Source organism: Sorex fumeus, unplaced genomic scaffold, assembly GCF_029834395.1.
Source record: "Sorex fumeus unplaced genomic scaffold, SorFum_2.1 ptg000024l, whole genome shotgun sequence".
Classification (NCBI taxonomy): domain Eukaryota; kingdom Metazoa; phylum Chordata; class Mammalia; order Eulipotyphla; family Soricidae; genus Sorex; species Sorex fumeus.
Genome location: NW_026606081.1, coordinates 39,983,383 through 40,002,462, shown reverse-complemented (window position 1 = coordinate 40,002,462; position 19,080 = coordinate 39,983,383). Strand labels below are relative to the sequence as shown.

The 19,080-nt window shown below is 39.4% G+C and overlaps 1 non-coding gene across 1 annotated transcript; it reads right to left on the bottom strand.

Moving 5' to 3' along the window:
- Positions 1 to 16,295: 16,295 nt before the first annotated feature.
- Positions 16,296 to 16,429, bottom strand: LOC130023879 (small nucleolar RNA SNORA72). Its single transcript, XR_008792537.1, has one exon. It is a non-coding gene; the product is annotated as a small nucleolar RNA SNORA72 (small nucleolar RNA).
- Positions 16,430 to 19,080: the final 2,651 nt, after the last annotated feature.

Below are 19,080 nucleotides of genomic sequence, written 5' to 3'. Positions count from 1 at the left end.
GTAAACTTTGCCCCAAGTTTTTGGGGTCTGGCCAAAGACACAGCAGCAATTTTGGGGTATCTGAAAGTCTGAAGGCGTCATCAGGCTGCTGATGCACTCGCCTCACAGGTACAGATTGACCTGCTGGCGGCACCATACCCCCGAGATGAGTGTTTTTTAAATAGATGATGCAAAAACATGAACCACTGAAATGCCTTTAAATGAATTTTGCTTGTGTTGCTTTGGGGGTTCATACCAGAGGGTGCTAGTATGGCTTGTTGTTTGCAGGATGTTCCTGGTGGTGCTGGGGAAGCCTGTGGGACCTGAACCCAGCCTCCTGGGTGCACAGCATGCATTCCCGCCTGTCGAGCAGTTTCCAGTCCTGTATTTCTTCAATTTTTAATTAAATTTTTAAAAAAAATTTTTAATTAAAATTTTTTAAATTAAAAATTTTTTAATTTAATTTTTTTGTTGATCACTGTGTGATAAGGAATTACAAAGCTACTCATGAATGAGTTTTAGTCATACAATGTTCGAACACTTATCCCTTCACTAGTGTATAATTTCCCAGCACCTATGTTCCCAGTTCCCTTCCCTCCCAAACACCCCCCACACCCACCTATCTCTATGGCAGGCACCTCTTTTCTCTGTTTTAAATTTTCTGATGGTGCTAGTCTTTTTTGTTCCTGTTTGCTTACAGAGTTGGGCCACACATGGTGCTCAGAGGCTTTTCTGATTCTGTGCTCAAGGGTCAGTTCCAGTAATGTTCGGGAGCAATATTTGGTGCCAGGTTGCAGCACTTGAGCCAAGGTTGCAGCATGCAAGGCGGGTGCTTTACCCCTGCACTTCTTCCGGCCCACTGATGTTGGTACTCTTGCCCATGTCTCAAACCTATTTGGAATGTATTCATTTAAACCAAGCTCTCTGAAAAATTGCCCCTTATAAGAGCTTTCTGGACTTTCCTCCGCAGAGTTGAAGTTGAGGAAGAGGATGTAGAAATGTGCATTTCTGAAATGTTTCCAGGTGATGCTGCTGCTGTTAGTCCTGAACAAGGGCTTTCAAATGTATTGAGAACAACTGTACTAAAATGTATTTTCTATTCAATGAACCTATGGCACACAGGTATCCACATGTAATTAGTTTACTCTACTGATGTCAGCTCAGAAGTTGGGTTCCATTTAAACCAGTGTTTTTTCCTGAAACCTAAGATTTTAATAATTGGATATTCCATACTGAAGAGGGAGGCCGATGGAAATTGCTAGCTTTAAGTTTAATTTAGCCTCGTCTGTGCTTCCCATCCAGTTAAAATGACTTCAGTTCTTCCTATTCAAAGCCTTATGTTTTCCCATTGAATTTTGAATTCAAGAAAAAAGAAAATCAAACCCTGGTATGTATGCCTGTGCCTGGTTTGATATCTGCATATGTAGATAAAGAAGACTTTGAATATCTTAAACCTTATTTCTGAAATCTACATTTGCAGGAGGAAAAGCCTCTAGGTATATGTATGAGACATATTCTCCAACTTGGTGAGACTGACTCAGATAAAGTACTTATCTGTCAGAGCCAATCCATTCATGTTTTTCCCAAATAGCCACTAGTACCTGAGAAATCCAAACAGAGAGGAAAAGCTAAATATGCATTGCTTTCCTTTCTCTCATATCCTGTTTCTCCTTCAAAAATTATTTTCAGGCTCAAGATAACACAGCAGCTTTTAGATTTAAATACTCACGTCTGCTTTATACTGTGTTTTGGAGACAGATGCTAAATGCCTGACTGAATTTACCAGAAATATCTGCATGCTTATATCTGGATCATTAGGACATAAATTTCGATGCACATATTAACCTGAATAGTTTATTTTAACCTTGAGGCTTTTGTCATGCCTTAGAGAGAGGATGTCCTCTGATATCTCCTTTACTTAAGTGTGTGAATGTGTGCTGAGGTTATTTTATTCCCACTACCTGTCATTGACTGTTGAGCTCAAATACTGCCTATTTTAAGCTCTAAGTACTTTAATTTAAATTTGCAAGCAATTATTACCCTTTGCATTTGAAATGCACATTTCTTTAAGTGCAAAAATCACTCTCAAGTGAATCAGCCTATGTATAAATATAAACAAGTTTGGAGTAAAGGAAGCCCAAATTAACCAATCTGGTATTAGCTATAATCTGAACATATCACACACGTATTTTAGGCTGCCTCATCTCTCTTACAACCTAACACCGAAAAATACTGGCTGTGTGCTTGTGGGTAAGTTATGACTATCATGGGAGTCATCATTTTGAACTTGTTATTTGTGAGCGTAAATCTCAGCTCTGTTTCTACCTCAGCCTTGCTGTCAGACAGAAGAAAATGTTTGAGAGTCTCTTTGCATACTTTAATGAAAGAGTTTGGCCTCATGGTGAGCTCCTGCGGCTCCCACCTAATCGCTTGCAGATAGATAGTGCACTGTGCCATGGGTCCCAGCCATACGACCCTGACTAAGTATTACTGCCCTCAGCATGAAGACTCGTGATTGCATTATATCTGCACAGAGAAGAGCAGATTGAAAGACCATTGATGCCTGAGAATTTTCTAGGGGAAAGAAATAAAAAACAGAAGAGAATAACATCTTGATGGTCTTTGTGCACTATTTGTGCAAAAATAGTCTCTGAAGAGCAGCTGTAGCATGATCAGCGTGGCTCTGCTCTGATTGGAGAATTTAGACCATTTAGCATTAGAAGAGGGGTTCATTCACTTAATTATCTGTGTTCCTAGCTGTGGAATGAAGGTAACATTTGAAGAGGGGTTGTGAGAATTATGTGAAAAATGAGTAAAGTGCTTTGCATAGGACAAGGAAGATAACGCAAAGGGCCCAGGTCCATCCTGCCAAACACGAGACTAAGAGTGGTTTCTTCTAAATTTTTTTGTGTGTCTCCAAATGCATAGCAATCCGCAGAGTGGTTTATATGTTGAATCAGAAGAGAACAATGATAACCAAAGAAGATGCCAAGTCTGAGCTGGTCTTGCATGTATGTGACAATAAACAATGAAAAATGATTTCTAGGCAAATTAACATATAAAAGTACATTTTATAAATGAATATACACATGGGCAATTACTTTGTGTCTTTGTGTTCAATTCTGCCCGAGTGTATTGGCTATGTAGTGTTGAAAAAACCATTTTATGACAACTAGAGTTTTATTAAAACAGTGCACACATTATCTCATAGTCGCATGGACTGGGAATCTGGGCTTTGCTTAGGTGGATTCTCTGTTTCAGGGTCTCTTACAGGCAGCAATCAAAGAGTAAGTCAAGTTTGGGGTTTCTTCTGAAGACTAAAATGGTAAAGGATATGTTTCTAAGCTCACTTGGTCCTTGGTAGAATTTAGTTCCTTAAAGGTAAGGTAAAGGTAAAGGCCCTCCCGTTGATTCTGGATTTGCTCCAGCGGGCCCAGTAACGTCTCCATTGGAGACTTTGTTGTTACTGTGTTTGGCATATCGAATACTCTCGGTAGCTTGCCGGGCTCTCCGAGAGGGGCGGAGGAATCGAACTCGGGTCGGCCATGTTGGCCGCGTGCAAGGCAGACGCCCTACCGCTGTGCTATCGCTCCAGCCCAGTTCTTTAGTTCCTTAGGGATTGTGAAACTGTGAACTGAATTTTCAGTCAGTTTTTAGCTGAAACTACCCTTAGTTCCTTGTCAAACTGTCCTTTGCAGTATTGTGGCTTTTGTCATGAAACCAGTAAGACAGCAGAGCAAGTTTGCTGACAAGACTTGTAGGAATGCATACTGCCACCTTTGTGCAATTATATGTAGGAACCTGTTGCTGCATTCTATGGGTTAGAAGTGATTTAGAGGTCCCGTCTAAGCTCATGGGAAAAGGATTACACAAGGGTACAAATATCAGAAATGGTTCAACTGAGAGTCTATCTGTCTTAGTAGTTAACATGGAAATAATAGAAATTGTAATTATAGCAAAAGCTTAGATCGTCCTGATGATGTGCCAAAGGCTTTATGACATTTACATCTGTTACTCATTAATCTTCCTAATCATCCAGTGAAGTAGAAGTCATGATGTTGACTTTCATAACGAGACCACTGAAGCCCAGAAATCTTTTGTCACTTGGCTAAAGTCACACAGCTAGTGAGTTGGGATTTGAACTCAGATATTCAAATTCCAGAGTCTACTCCTAATCCTTATGCTGTACTGCTTATTCACTCTAGCAATAGACAATAAAAATCATAAATAGTAATGTTTTTAAAAAGACTGCAGTTAATGCCAATCTTTCTTTATTCCCCACTTTATTTAAACACCCTGGTTTACAAAGCTGTTCATAATGATTTGTTACAGATATTCAACATTCCAACACGAATACCACCACCACTGCCACTTTCCTCCATCCATATAAATATTTTTTCATTTAAAAGCTATGTCTATTGATAGACTTAAAATGAAAATGTTGTGAATGGGTGAGAGAATGTATATACTCACACCTAGTAGGTGCTCAGTCTGTGTTACTCTCCTTCCTTTATGTTGGCAGCCCTGGAGGTGCTGTAGAATTCTATAGAGCCATCTCTGGATAACTCAGTATTTGCTTCCATTTAGTATTTCTAATTTCTGGGGGCATAAAGTGCTCAGAAATGTTTCCTGGGAGCAGCTCCTAAGCTCCTAAATGATATAAGAACTCTGCTTTTAGAATGGTGCCCCAAAAGTATTCAGTAAGTTACTGGCTTTGGATGCATGGATTTTAGTTATAGAGTTGTGTAGCATTTGTTTAAAGAGGGAATTTTTTGGTTTGTAGTGAAGTTCAGTTTAATCCTCTGTATGGCATGGTATAATATAGTATATTTTTATTTGTTTTTTTCCCCTAAAGGTAAACACTGGTCAAATTATATTTTTACTTAAAATATTTTTAACTGTGCATGTCTATAGATGTGTAATGGTCATCACATTAACTATTGAGGTTCCTGTATCATCCCCCACTCAAAAGTCCTCCCTCTCTCCCTCCTTCCTTCCTTTCCCTCCACGCTCCTCCTCACCATTCCCTCTGGCAACCACTACAAAACACAACCACTAGAGGTGGGTTTTTTCAGTTTCCAGCCAGTTGGTTTGCTTTAGTAATTCTAAAGAATACATGTTTAAGTTAATCTCTTTACACCATAGATTTCCCCTTTGTTTTCTGCAAAGTCTATCTGCTTCTCTCTATTGAGACCCACTATCATTCCTTGCCGATTAAAATAAGATGAAGCTATTCACATTAGTCCTTGAGATCATCTCTTCCTACTCAATGCTACATTTGTCTAGAAAAGCCTGACAAAATAATGCTATTTGTCTTCTGGTACTCTTTCTTTTTGTAGGATATTTAATTACCACCACAGAGAAATCAAAGCACTCCTTTTGACTGCTGGGTAATATGAATATCTACTTACAGCTTTATTAGTCTGGGTAATGGAGCACTGAATATATATAACCACAGGTTCATAATATACATGTCAGAATTTTGGTCAAGAAGGAGGTAGACTAATTCATAAATCATTCTTTAATGTTTTATTATAAATAATTCTGGGCCATTAAATGATCATTAGTAAGTAGCTCCATGTGCATTACACTTAGAAATTAAATTCAGATATCAACTTATGTAGCATAGTAGATACCTTTTGGGGAGATGTTATGGACTGAATTGTGTCCTTATACAATTTATATAAATCCCTAAATATTTAGGGATATAATTAAAGTTATCCAGAGTCATAAAAGTGGGCCCCTTAACTAGTATGGTTGAATCCTTATAAGAAGAAGAAGGGATAGCAGGGATGTTTTTTCTTCCTCTAGTGGTGACTGAAGAAAGGCTATGTGAGACTGAATGAGAAAACTTCTGCAGGCCAGGATGAGTGCTTCCACCACAAACTACCCCGCTGACACTTTGATATTGGATTTATATTTTTCAGAATTGTAAGAAGAGAAATTTCTGTGGCTTATGCTATTGGACGTGTGACACTCTGCTATGGCAACTCCAATGACTCATATAGATGCCAGTCCAGTCAAAGTCTACTTTAAGCCCTGCTTTCTCTGCCCATTTCCATCTAATAAGTGAACTCCCACAGACTTGGCTAAGTTATTAACTAGTAACACAGCTATGCATTCTGATAGTTACTCAGTCCAAGCTTCTCTGATAGTTTCCTCCTTGTGGGACTCAGATGCTCTTGAGAGCTTTGGTGAGATGCTTAACACATGCCCTAGTGTAAAGTCTTGGCTTCAGTAGTGCTGACTATGCTGATCCAGAAAAGATAGATTATTTTGGAAAAAGTAATGAATGAAGCAGATGTGCAAAGAAGAGAAATGAGATTCTAAGCAGGACGTTCAGAGATCATATGACTTTGGCTACTAACTTTCTACTTTCTATCTTCAGTCCCTTAAGCTGTAGGACTTCAGTCTTGTACTTGGTTTCCATGACATAAATACCTCTGATTCTTTACAAAAGTTCTCATTTTTTCCCCAACTATATCTAGGTGACATCTATTTTTTGCAACCTGAGGGTTTCTTAATAAGACATATGGAAACATGCAGAAAGATGAATTAAGTGGAAAACACATATTATGCAGATCAATTCACTAATTTGTTAATTTCCCTTGCTGTGGAAATAACAGAAGTTTTATTTTTAAACCATGGCAACTATAATTCTCTATTTGGTTCTGTTATTATGAGTTCTTACTTATGTTATACAGGGTAAGATTTTTGAAAAAGAACCTGTCCCGTGATTTATAATGAAAAGTAGGAGAATATATACAATTCACTGATTAAAATCATTTTCTGTACTTTAGAGAAATACACATTCTGGATTCAATCTTGGGGAAATGGATCAAATTAGATCTCAGTTCTATGTATTTTCTTATTTCTATGACAACTTTCTCATTAAGAATGAAGTTAGACATAAGGCACTAAGGTATGACCATTTGGGCTATTTATTATGTAACTCCAGTGGGTCACATTCAAGCTTATTATGAACGGTGTTCCCTGGGATATGTAGTATACAACATTTAGAACTGAATATAGCTAAGCATAGGCTCTGTGATAAACAAGTCATATGGGGCATAAGTAATTCTGCCTGGGAGGAAAAGTAGGTCAGTGAAGCTACAGCGCGGGTGAGGCATTTGATGTATGAATACGAATTTTCTAAGCAGAGCAAGCAGAGGAGATGTTTATTGCTAGGGAATAATAAGAATGCACAGAAGCATGGAGTAAGGGTCCCTTCAAAGTCTGCTTGTTTGTAAAGGCAATGAGAACACTCGGTCCTCCCGTTGTTCATGGATTTGCTCGAGCAGGCCCAGTAACGTCTCCATCATGAGATTTCTTGTTACTGTGTTTGGCATATCGAATACGTCACAGGTAGCTTGTCAGGCTCTGCCGTGTGGGCGAGATACTCTTGGTAGCTTGCCAGGCTCTCCAAGAGGGGCGGAGGAATCGAACTCAGGTCGGCCATGTTGGCCGCTTGTAAGGCAAACGCAGTACCGCTGTGCTATCACTCTAGCCCATTGAGAACACTGGCAACAACTATTGCAGTCATCCTTTTCAGAACTCTGGAAATTAACAAAAGACTTATACATCAACCCAAGGAGCACTTATTCAAGAAAAATGGTGAACCCCTTAAAGGTTCAGAAAGCTTTGTGATTTTGTGTATGAAGGGCTCCCAAGTTGTGCTTGGCAGCTTCCAGACCTGTTGTTAACAGTGCTCAGGGGACCATGTAGTACTAGGGATAAACTAGGTTCAGTCACATGCAAGACATGCCTTACCCCTGTACTACCCCTCTGTACCCTGTGGCCTTTTAAATAAGGTGTATTCCTAGGGATGCTTAGGGTACCTGGAACCACTCCAGTAATACTTGGTTGCTTGAGTAAGCCTGACAATTTGGTAATTGAGTCTGGCAGTGTTAGATACCACCAGAACTACAACTAGACCTGGGGGCGGGCGATTGGGACATGTTTAATTTGCCCTGATTCCAACCACCACCACCCCACATTACTCTGACCTTAAAAACCACCATTATATAACTATCAAAGTCGTGAAAAGTAGGAACCTGCAAACATAACAGGGGAGAGAACTGCTTTGGAGTTCTCCTGGTGTCCCATTGCCAGAGAATGATCCCTACCTAACTTGGCAGCAGCTCACCAAAGAGTTCTAATTTTTTTTTTACCTGAATCAGACTGTGTTCACTTCTTCTTCTTCTTCTTCTTCTTCTTCTTCTTCTTCTTCTTCTTCTTCTTCTTCTTCTTCTTCTTCTTCTTCTTCTTCTTCTTCTTCTTTTTTTCTTTTTGGGTCACACCTGGCAATGCACAGGGGTTACTCCTGGCTCTGCACTCAGGACTTACTCCTGGCAGTGCTCCGGGGACCATATGGGATGCTGGGAATTGAACTTGGGTCTGCCTCGTGCAAGGCAAACGCCCTACCCACTGTGCTATCGCTCCAGCCCCTGTGTTCACTGCTTCTTTGTGGCCTGATAAACCAAGCTCACAAGAGAAAAAGCAGTTACTAAAAATTGTCATTGTGAAAGTGTTGGACTTACTAGACAAATACTTTAAATCACCTCTTATATACAGGCTCAAAGAAGAAAAACTCCTAATTTAGAATAATATTGCAAGTTCTCATAAAGTTCTGTAGTGAAAGAAATTGATGAAATAATTAGTAAAACCATTTTTGCATTGTAGTATATGTCAGTACCTTTCCTAAGCTCAGATTTATTGTGATTAGAGGGGTATTTTCTACAGGTATTTTGCAAATTACAGAACTCTACAAAACTCAATCTGAGAAAATAGTTACATCTCACAAGAAAAATAATGTTTCATTACATAATTTAGGTTATCTGACCTTCACTAGTTCTTTATAGCAGGGTAGATATTAAGGTAGATAGAAAATCTTTTTTTTTTTCTGTTTGGGTCACACCCAGTGATGCTCAGGGGTTACTCTTGGCTCTGCACTCAGGAATTACTCTTCGCGGTGCTTGGGGGACCATATGGGATGCTGGGAATTGAACCTGGGTAGGTCACCTGCAAGGCAAACACCCGACCCACTGTGCTATTGCTCCAACCCAGAAACAAAATCTTATCTAATCTGCGTGTCATGTGTGCAATGTCTGTATATCTTACATTACCTGTACTTGTTTATGAAAGTAATAAATATTAGAGGAAAAATTAAAAAGCAAGAAGCAAATTTGAAGAATGGTAATGACCAAAAAACCAGCTAAAGATTCCTACTGACCCATTTCTCTTTTCCAGATAAACATTGATCATGTTCATTTCCTTGTACCTGCACTGTGGATTGTATCCTTCCAACCTCAAGATTTTATCCCAACACAGGTCCCACAAAAGTACTTTAAATTTCATAATTATCTGCCACTATAATTTCTCCTTTTCTCCTAAGTCAAGTCCTGATGTACGTGAAGTTCCCATTTAGCTCTCATTTTGCTCTGATTGATTGACATCTTATCTAGGGCTCCCAATATTTATGCAAAGTCCCAACTATGGCATCCAACTCCTGAGATTATATCCTGCTATGATTTCCCCTCTACTCTGTCATTTAGCAGATAAGATGGGGCTGTACATTTGACCCATTTTAGCCACGTTAGGAAAAACTTTCTTCATCTAATTTAGATAGTTCAAAGGAAGTTCACTGAATTAGCCTGGAATATAGAAAACATTGCTTTCAAACACTCATACTTTCAAGATAGTTGGCTGCCTCTCTTCTTCTCTCTTCATCTTTCCCTTTCTCTTCAGTGTATGGTTAAATTAAAATGTGAACCAAGTGAAGGAACACTTTTTTTAGAGTATTTAGTGTGGGTCAGATGGAAGTATAGAGGACCTCCTAGCTAGACACTCTTACCTAGACAATCAATCCTATTCTAGTGCCCTACCGAAGCATATCTACTGAAGAATGCAACCAAGTATTATCACTGACAAGGGAACAAACTAATGTGCTAAAAAGATAAAATAAAGGCATGAAATTGTAATTGTTGTGATGTGAAATAATTGCACATCAGTGTAGAGACTCAGTAGGAATTCTATAGAGCTTTCTGATAAATATGCATCTAAGCAACAATAGACCATTTTCCAGGAAACATTTTTATCGCATATTTTGATGTGGGCCCTTTGAAGAAAGCAATCAAAAATGTTTGTTCTGATAATGAACAAAAAAGGCTGCAACTTGAGAAAGCTACCAATTGAAAGAAACAGCATGAGCAAAGATGTAGGTAACGAGGATTCCAACTGATTTCTGTCACTGCCAGAGTATCTGAAAATGTTCAGTACTCTCAGGAGAGCTATTCCAGACATTTATCAGCACATGTCCCTATTTTTTGGGGGGATTCTTGGGATAAATCCCAAATAGATTTTGGAGTAAGATCAGGGTAGATGAGTGGAAAAGGAGTAATTGGTGAATAATAAGGTAGGCCAGCCCATCTCCTATCACTGAGAAGTGACTGATGATGATATTTTGCCCTTCAGGGAAGTAGAACATTGATAGACTTCTGGAGGCCTAACAATTACACCTCATAGAAAAATATAACAGGGTCTGGGATGGAGCTCAGCGGGAAAGTACATGCCTTGCATGTATGAGATGTGGGTTTGATCCTGGCACTGGGAAAAATAAAGAATAAATAAAAATAAAGCATACAAATCATATAAAAACTTAGCACTTAGAAAGATATACCAAATGTTGAAGGCCACCATGGTAGCACAGTGAAGAGAAGAGCTAAGAGGAGAGAGCAAACACTGGGCAGCCAAGTTGGAGACAAAGGAAAATAAAGCTGACTGTTAATGAAGGCAGAAAGAGGGACGGGAATCAAATGGTCACAGATATGAACATAGACACGGGCATGTGGTTTGAATTTCTTACTGTGAAAAGTAGTAAGCAGATACCCTGTTTAACAAGGTTGGAAGACTACAGGCAAATTCCGATATATATATATATATATATATATATATATATATATATATATATATATACACATAGTCAGCAAATGGCACACACTCTCCTAGCCCCCCTTCCCACCCCTGCCTTATGTCTCAGGAAAATGATGGTGCTTCTATTATTTCCACCCCCACGGAAGGAAGAACGACATTCCTTTTCGTCCTGTAACCGCCTTTCTGAAATTTCTAAGAGGAGATGTTGGCTTTTATTCTGGAAAAGTGAATATGTATGTCTGCATGAGACTGCACTTTCAGAATTGCCTTTTAGTTGTTTCCAAATAAATCCATTTTAGTGATGAAAGAAACTCCCCCTCCTTTGATTTAACATAAACATTTGATTTGATATCTTTTACTGAATAGGATTTCAGTATGCGGTATCCTATATTAAGAATATAATCTTACCAATATTCCCCCTATTTTAGTTTAAATTGGGATTTATTGAACCTGTCTTCTCTCTGCATTTGAATTTGGAACTTCAGACTGACATTTTATATACATATATATATATCTTTATTTATTTGCTTGTTTTGGGTCACACCTGACTATGCACAGGGGTTACTCCTAGCTTTGCACTCAGGAATTACTCCTGTCATTGCTGGGGGACCATATGAGATGCTGGGAATCGAACCCGGGTTGGCCAAGTGCAAGGCAAATGCCCTACCCGCTGTACTATCACTCCAGTCCTTAGACTGACATTTAATTATCAGAATTGTTTCAATGAAAAACCAAGCTGTGATGCTCAGTTTCCCCCAATCCCACTGGGAAGTTGATCTGTAAAGTTCATCACTCTCCTGAGTTTGCTCAAGGGCCTTCTTATCCCTGCAATGAACTAACCATCACTATATCAGGCTGCCTTGTGAAGGTGTGGGCCTAGCGTTGAGCTCTCTTTTCAGTGGAAGCAACTGTGGAAGGAGTTGCCATCTGAAGGTCAAAGTTCCCCAGCAGCTCAGGCTGTCACCTCATTGCTTGCAGGGGATCCGGAAACTCATCCTGGGCCCCGTTCTCACTTCCCTAGAATTGCCCCCTTGGATTCCTTGTTCCAAAAACAATTCTAGGGTCCTTTTAAAAGGTCCCTCTCCTTAAATTTTTTCTGGCTAAACTTTTATCTATTTCTAGTTCCTAAGCCTACCTGTTCTCACACATTTACAATATCTACAGGAAATGTCTTTGGTCTTGCTTGATTTCTTATCAGTCTGTATTCTGTTTGCAGATGTGCGTCTCGGATGTTTTCTTTAGATATTTTGCTCTCATATTTTACCTCTGTTTTTCTTACCTTGTGCTTGATGAGTATACTAGCAGTTGGGAATCTTTTCTTTGCTCTTTAGAATTGTTGACTCTGTGCTTTCTGCTGCATTTTCTATAGATCATGTTTTATTTAATAGGCTTTTGGCTTTCTGATCCTCTGAAAGGATGGAGACACACTCCCCGAGATCATTTCTCTTACATATTCAATTTTATTCAGTTCTGACAGAAAGTTTCTTATTTTTCATTGCATAAGACTCCAATTTTGGAAGATTTAATAGGTAAAATAGAAGTCCTCACTTGAATATATGCTAGAATTCAGACAAGTCTGTATGCAGAGGTGGGATAGTAAGACATCTGTTTTATGGTGGAGGTGAAAGCATTTTTGCCTTTGTCCTTGGAGAGAAGAAGGAAGGAGAGGAGAGGAAGGAAGTTGGGGATCTTAACGTGAGATAGAACCTCCCTTATGTAAGAAAGAGTCTTCTAGAGACAAGAACTCTAAAGGTAGTGCTCTAATCCCAAGAGGGTCACTATATGACAGAGGTACATATGGTCCTGATGCAAGGGTCCTGGCGCAGGTGGTGATGGTAGTGGTGGGATACCTATATGACCAACAAAGAATCAGGGAACTCCCTGTGGCTCATGGAGGACTGCCAATCTGAAAATTTCCCAGGCATCAGGAAGCAGTGACTTTGGCGACAAACTGGCCTAAAGGACTATAAGCAATAGGAAATGACAGTGTTGTGAAGTTGTTCATGTCTGCTGCTCCATGCCCCATCCACCGCTTCCCCTCCAATGAACTTCAGCTCTTTAGTAACGTCCATTATCCTCAGATACCCCATGAGTGGGGCTCATTTTATTTTTTATTATTTTGACATCTGTCAAGGAATAGGTGCATTGCTCTGCTGAGAAAGATCAAAACTAGAGCTGACCTTGACTGTGAAAGTCCCTTGGGACATTGGCATTGCTTGGGAAAGGGCTGCATATTGACTGGACATGAATTGGGATCTAATATGATAATATTTCAATATCAAGTAGCATTGAGCCCCAGATGAAATCAGGGTTTCATCTGATTCAATAAAGAAATCTCACTATTGCTTTACCTTCTGCTTGCAACCATGTTGATGAAGGGTCTGAGTTAAATTGTGTCCTTCAAAAATTCATCTGTTGAAGACAACACCCAGTACCTTCTAATATCCCCTTAGATAGTTAGAAATAGGGTCATGGTACATGAAATTGGTTATTTGGATGAAGTCATCCTGGAGTAGAATAGTCTCCTAATCCAGTAAGACCAGTGTTGCTGTCACTGTCACTGTCCTCCTGTTGTTCATAGATGTGCTTGAGAGGGCCCAGTAATGTCTCCATTTCTTTTGAGACTTGTTGTTACTGTGTTTGGAATATTGAATACATCATGGATAGCTTGCCAGGCTTTGCCGTGTGGGCGAGATACTCTTGGTAGCTTGCCGGGCTCTCCGAGAGGGGCAGAGGAATCGAGTCCGGCTCGGCTGGGCTGGCTGCATGCAAGGCAAATGCCCTACCACTGTGCTATCGCTCCAGCCCAAGACCAATGTATTATAATTATAATAGGGAACATTTGCAGATGAAAATGTGACTCAAGTTGTGTAAGGCCCTGGATTCTACCCAAAGCACCACATTCTGCCTCCCTGTGCCCTTTCAATACCTCCTGGCGTGGTCTCCTCAACAATAAATTAGAAACTTGAAAAAAAATAATAAAAGGAACGTTTGGACACATACACAGAGAGGGAACTTTATGTGGAGAGACAGAAATGATCATCTATAAACCCAGAAGAGAAACCTGGACAGGGTCCTTTTTTCTTATTCTTCCGAAGGAAACTGTCCTGCCAACACCTTAGTCTCTGACTTCTGGTCGCCACAAATATGAGAAAATGGGCTGCTGATGGTTAAATTGCTTTATATGTGGTATTTCCTTACACCTGCACAGGTGTAAGAAGCGTCCAGTCACTGATATGGGTCCAACTAAAATGAATACTAGATGTTAATCACTTTCTTTGCTTTGTCATTATTCTCATATTTAAATTAGATTAAATTAATCTCATATTTAAAACAATTTGCTTAAACCCATGTTTCTTTCTATTAGAAGTTGTACTTTCTCTATGATTTTGTGATGGTGTCAGCAAACATTTTTTAGATTTCTCCTAAACTTCTATTTCCCAATTTAATTCCTTGGTTTTACCTTTTAATTAAATTTTATTGTCCTATTTCCCTTCTAGAAATTAATACCTCTGCCATTTCTCTCTGCTCAAGACAAGTTCTACTGACTGCAGTCCTAAGAGCCTTCTTTGATTTCTTTTTCTAATTATCTACAATTTCTCTGAATATTGTATCTCTTTCAGCAATTGCAAAACTATTTATTTTGAAGCAAATATGTTTTTGATTACTTTTCTTTGGTAGACATAATGTTTGTTCAGCCTTACCAGTGTTTTTTTTTCCTTTCCACCTTTTTATACCCCATAGTCCATTTTTTTCCCAAACGTAAATAACATACCTCCCTTCAGGAAATAATGTCTTCTTAGAGCTGTTTCTTTTCCTTTTTTTCTGGGTTACAACCTGCTGGTTTGGGTGACCATATACAAGTGCCATATCTACTGAACTTTCTGGACCCATAAGCCTGTATTTGTTTTGGGTCTTTTGTATTTTCATTCTCACCCTGGAAAGTAACATAATTGTTTCTAAATTTCTTTTATTACCCTTTGTTTTTCCTTTGCATCTCTCTTTGCATCTCTCTCTCTCTCTCTTTTATGCTGGGGCTGGGGTGGATTTTGGGCCACAAACAGCTGTGCTCTGGACATACTCCTGACTATCTGCTCAGGGATCATTCTTAGAGGTGCTAAGGGTATGTGGTGTCAGAGATCAAATAAGAGTTGGCTGCATGCATGGTAAGAGCCTTACTTGCTAGACTGTCTCTCTGGCCCACTTTTTCTTTCTCCTTCCTTCCTTCCTTCCTTCCTTCCTTCCTTCCTTCCTTCCTTCCTTCCTCCCTCCCTCCCTCCCTCCCTCCCTCCCTCCCTCCCTCCCTCCCTTCCTTCCTTCCTTCCTTCCTTCCTTCCTTCCTTCCTTCCTTCCTTCCTTCCGATAAACTCCTCATGTTTTTCATGGAGCTGTTGACTTCATGACTTTGTGATTTTCTTGCATTATCTTCCCCAGTGAACCTAGTGAACAGAAATAGGTGGAACCCGGTCAAACTACATGACTTTGGGGAAAACTCTGAGGTTGTTTCAAGTTTCACTTTTCATGGAGTAGTATTGGTTTAATGCCAACACATTGTCAAAGAAGACAGATTGTTGAGCCACCAGTTCCACATAGTGGAAACAAATTGTTTAGTTTACTCTTTTTCCAATATGATCCAATGGCATTTTCAGAGTAGTACTAAGCACTTAATAGTTACCTCAAGAGACCATTATTTTTATCTTTTATTGCTAGCATCTTCTTTATCTTTAAGAATACTGGAACCACAGCAGGAAGAATATCTTTTGAAACTTTTGTATTTTTGAACTTACATTCCATTATAATGATCTGAAACTTTTACGAAAGCATTGCAGACATCACAGTGAAACCCAAAAGCCTTCAGATGCTATTAATAATTTAGAGCCTCAAGTTCATGTGGGAATGTTAATTCCACTTACTGAAGAAGAGTTCATTATGATTTATTCTGATTAAGACCTTGTAACTGTGGAGATGTGAAAGTGTGAAAGAATTCTATTATAGACATTCTGAGCAATAAATCCAAATATACCAACACAACAGACAGTGAATACAAGTCCTTGACGAATTTTTCTTGAAGGGTATTACTTTAAAAGTTAAATTCATATTTATATTTTTTATTAGTATTTTCAAATAATGAATGGCAGCAGATACTCATCCATTTAGCAGGGTCATCTTGAAAAAATGACATTTCTCTGCTGCCATTTCTCTAGTTTGATCAGATACCAAGAATTACAGACATGTTCCTCATAACTTATGTCATATCAATGATGATGATTACTTAGTTTTCTGAGGAACTGGGCAATGAATACATAAACTCACACATGCAGAGCAAGGACTTGCTCTACTACTTAACTAGATCTCTGGTCCTGCATTACATAAATTCTATTTTGTTACATCATCAGAATTTATAAGACAGACCTAGGGAAATAACTAGATCTGGGGATACATCCTAGGTACTAAAAGAGTGACAATGCTTAGTCTATCCTGATTAGAATCCAGATTAGGACAGGCTAAGCTTATCCAGAAAAACAAGACTAGCAGGAGATTTTCCCTAAGGATTGATGTCAGACAAGGGTGGACAGGAAGATAGCTTCCTGCCTTGCATATGAACAATCCTGGAGTTCAATCCTCTACATCTGTGGCTCCCAAGCAGCTCTGACTGAGTACAGCTAGGGATTGTCTGTGAGCAGTGTGTGTGTGTGTGTGTGTGTGTGTGTGTGTGTGTGTGTGTGTGTGTGATGCTATTATGGACATATTAAGCATCAAATCCAAATATACCAACAGAACAGTGATAGTGAATACAAGTACTTTTTTCTTTTTAATTTAATTTTATTTAGTCATAGTGAATAGTGAATTACTAAGCTAATCACCACTGGATTTCAGGCACATAATGTTTTAACACCAGTTCCTTCACCAGTGTCTGATTCTCTCTACCAATGCCTTCCTCTGGTTACCGTTTCCCTCCCACCCACCAGTCTGCCTCTATGAGAGGCACTTTAAAAAAAATAGTTTTAGTACTGTGGTTTAAAGTACCACTGTTGGTAGATTTTCATACATAATACTTTATCTTTCATTTTCCCCTACTAATCCAGGTTGAACACTTCCCTACACCATTGTTTTTGAGAAGTTGAATACAAGTTCTTGATGAATTTTCCTTGAAGGGTATTACTTTAAATTTTAAGTGTATATCTAGATGATGATGATGATCCACCTTTGCGTCTTTGAATTTATTTTACTAAATCTGTAATAGCATCTTTAACTATGTTAGACTTACACTACTCAACTAAATAAGCAAATAAAACCATTCTTCTCATTTTCCTTTTTGTGGTCATCACAAAGTAAAAAATTTAATTAATGTTTAATATTGAGTTTCCCTCCCTACTCCGAGCAGAGCCCCGGCAGCTGAAGACCTCCGGTTCCAGCCACAGCCATGCTTAAGACCACTCTCCACATGTTCAGACAAGCCTCACGCATGAAGAAACCGGCAGAGGAACCCAGGTGTGCGGGACCCGGGGTGTAGATCTCCAAGCCTACTCGGTTTGGGACTGGAGCCTTCTCCACCCAGATAACCCATTTTCCAGTATATAGGCGTTACACCCACCAACTGCCCCCAGCGCCGTGTAATCCCATCAATGGCCAAGACCCAGAGACTATAAAACACTGCTCCCGGAAGCGCAACATCTTATTATCTAGTTCTTATTCTGAAGAAACTGTCAGGCTACCAAAAGTATCCTGCCCACACAGCAGAGTCTGGCAAACTCCCTGTGGCATATTCAATATGCCTAAACCCAGTAACAATGTTGGGTCTCATTCTCCTGACCCTGAAAGAGCCTCGAATGCGGCACTTTTTAAAATCTCAGGGCTAGGATGAAGGAGACGTTGCTGGGGCCTGCTTGAGGCAATGATGAACAACAGGATGACAGTGATACAGTGATATTTAAGTACACCATTATACCTTTAAAAAGGTTTTTGACAGAAGTGAAAGATTTAGAAGAAGGGAAGATGGTCAGAGAGGAAGAAGATAGAGTCTGGCAGTGCTTTGGGGAAGGTACTTTTTGTTTGTTTTTTACCTTTTTGGGAGGAAGGGTCCCAATGTGCCTTTGAGACTGGAGACAGGTAGGTGTGCCCCTTTCTCCTCACTGCCATTCCTGTAGAAGACCCACAGTCTGGTTGAAAATTCTGTTTCTTGAGGCATATGCCTCTGGCTCTTCTAACCTAACCTCCTCATTGCTCTGAACTCTGCATTGCACTCACTCATCAATTAATGAGGTTTTTTCTTTTTTTTCTTTCTTTTTTTATGTAGGAGTACTGCTATTTATTTATTCATTTTTTATTTTTTTTATTTTTTATTTTTATTAGTGAAACACCATGAGGTACAGTTGTAGATTTACAAATTTTTGTGCTTGGGCTTAGATTATACAATGATCAAATACCCATCTCTCCACCAGTGCCCATTTTCCACCACCATGGATCCCAGTATCCCTCCCACACCTATCCCCCCCATCCCACCCTGCCTCTGTGGCAGGGCATTCCCTTTTGTTCTCTCTCTCCTTTTGGGTATTGTGATCTGCAAAAGAGGCATTGAGTGACAGTCATGTTCAGTCCATAGTCTACTTTCAACATGCATTTCCCCTCCTGGGAGGATCCTCCAAACACCCTTATTTGGTGCTCCCTTCTCTATCTGAGCTGCCCTTTCCCCTAGAATGCCCAGCTGGCCTCTAAGCCATGGAGTAATCCTCCTGGTACTGATCGTGGCTATTCTTGGGTATTAATCTCCTATTTTGTTACTTTATGTTCCCCAGATGAATGCAATCTTTCTATGTCTATCCCTCTCTTTCTGACTCATTTCACTTAGCATGATACTTTCCATGTAGTACCACTTGTATGTAAATTTCATGACTTCAGTACTGCTATTTATTCAGCCACTGATTAGCTGATTGAATTAGACATGAACTCCACCTTACTTTTTTTTCATAGTTTTATTTATTTATTTATTTTTCAGCTTATATTTATTTATTGAATTACTGTGGGAAAAGTTACTAAGCTTTCAGGTTTAAGTCTTGGTCATATAATGATCAAACACCTTTCCCTTCACCAGTACTCACATTTCACCATCAAGAACCCCAATATACCCCCCCTCCCACCCCACCCAATGCCTGTGAGGCAGATGATTTC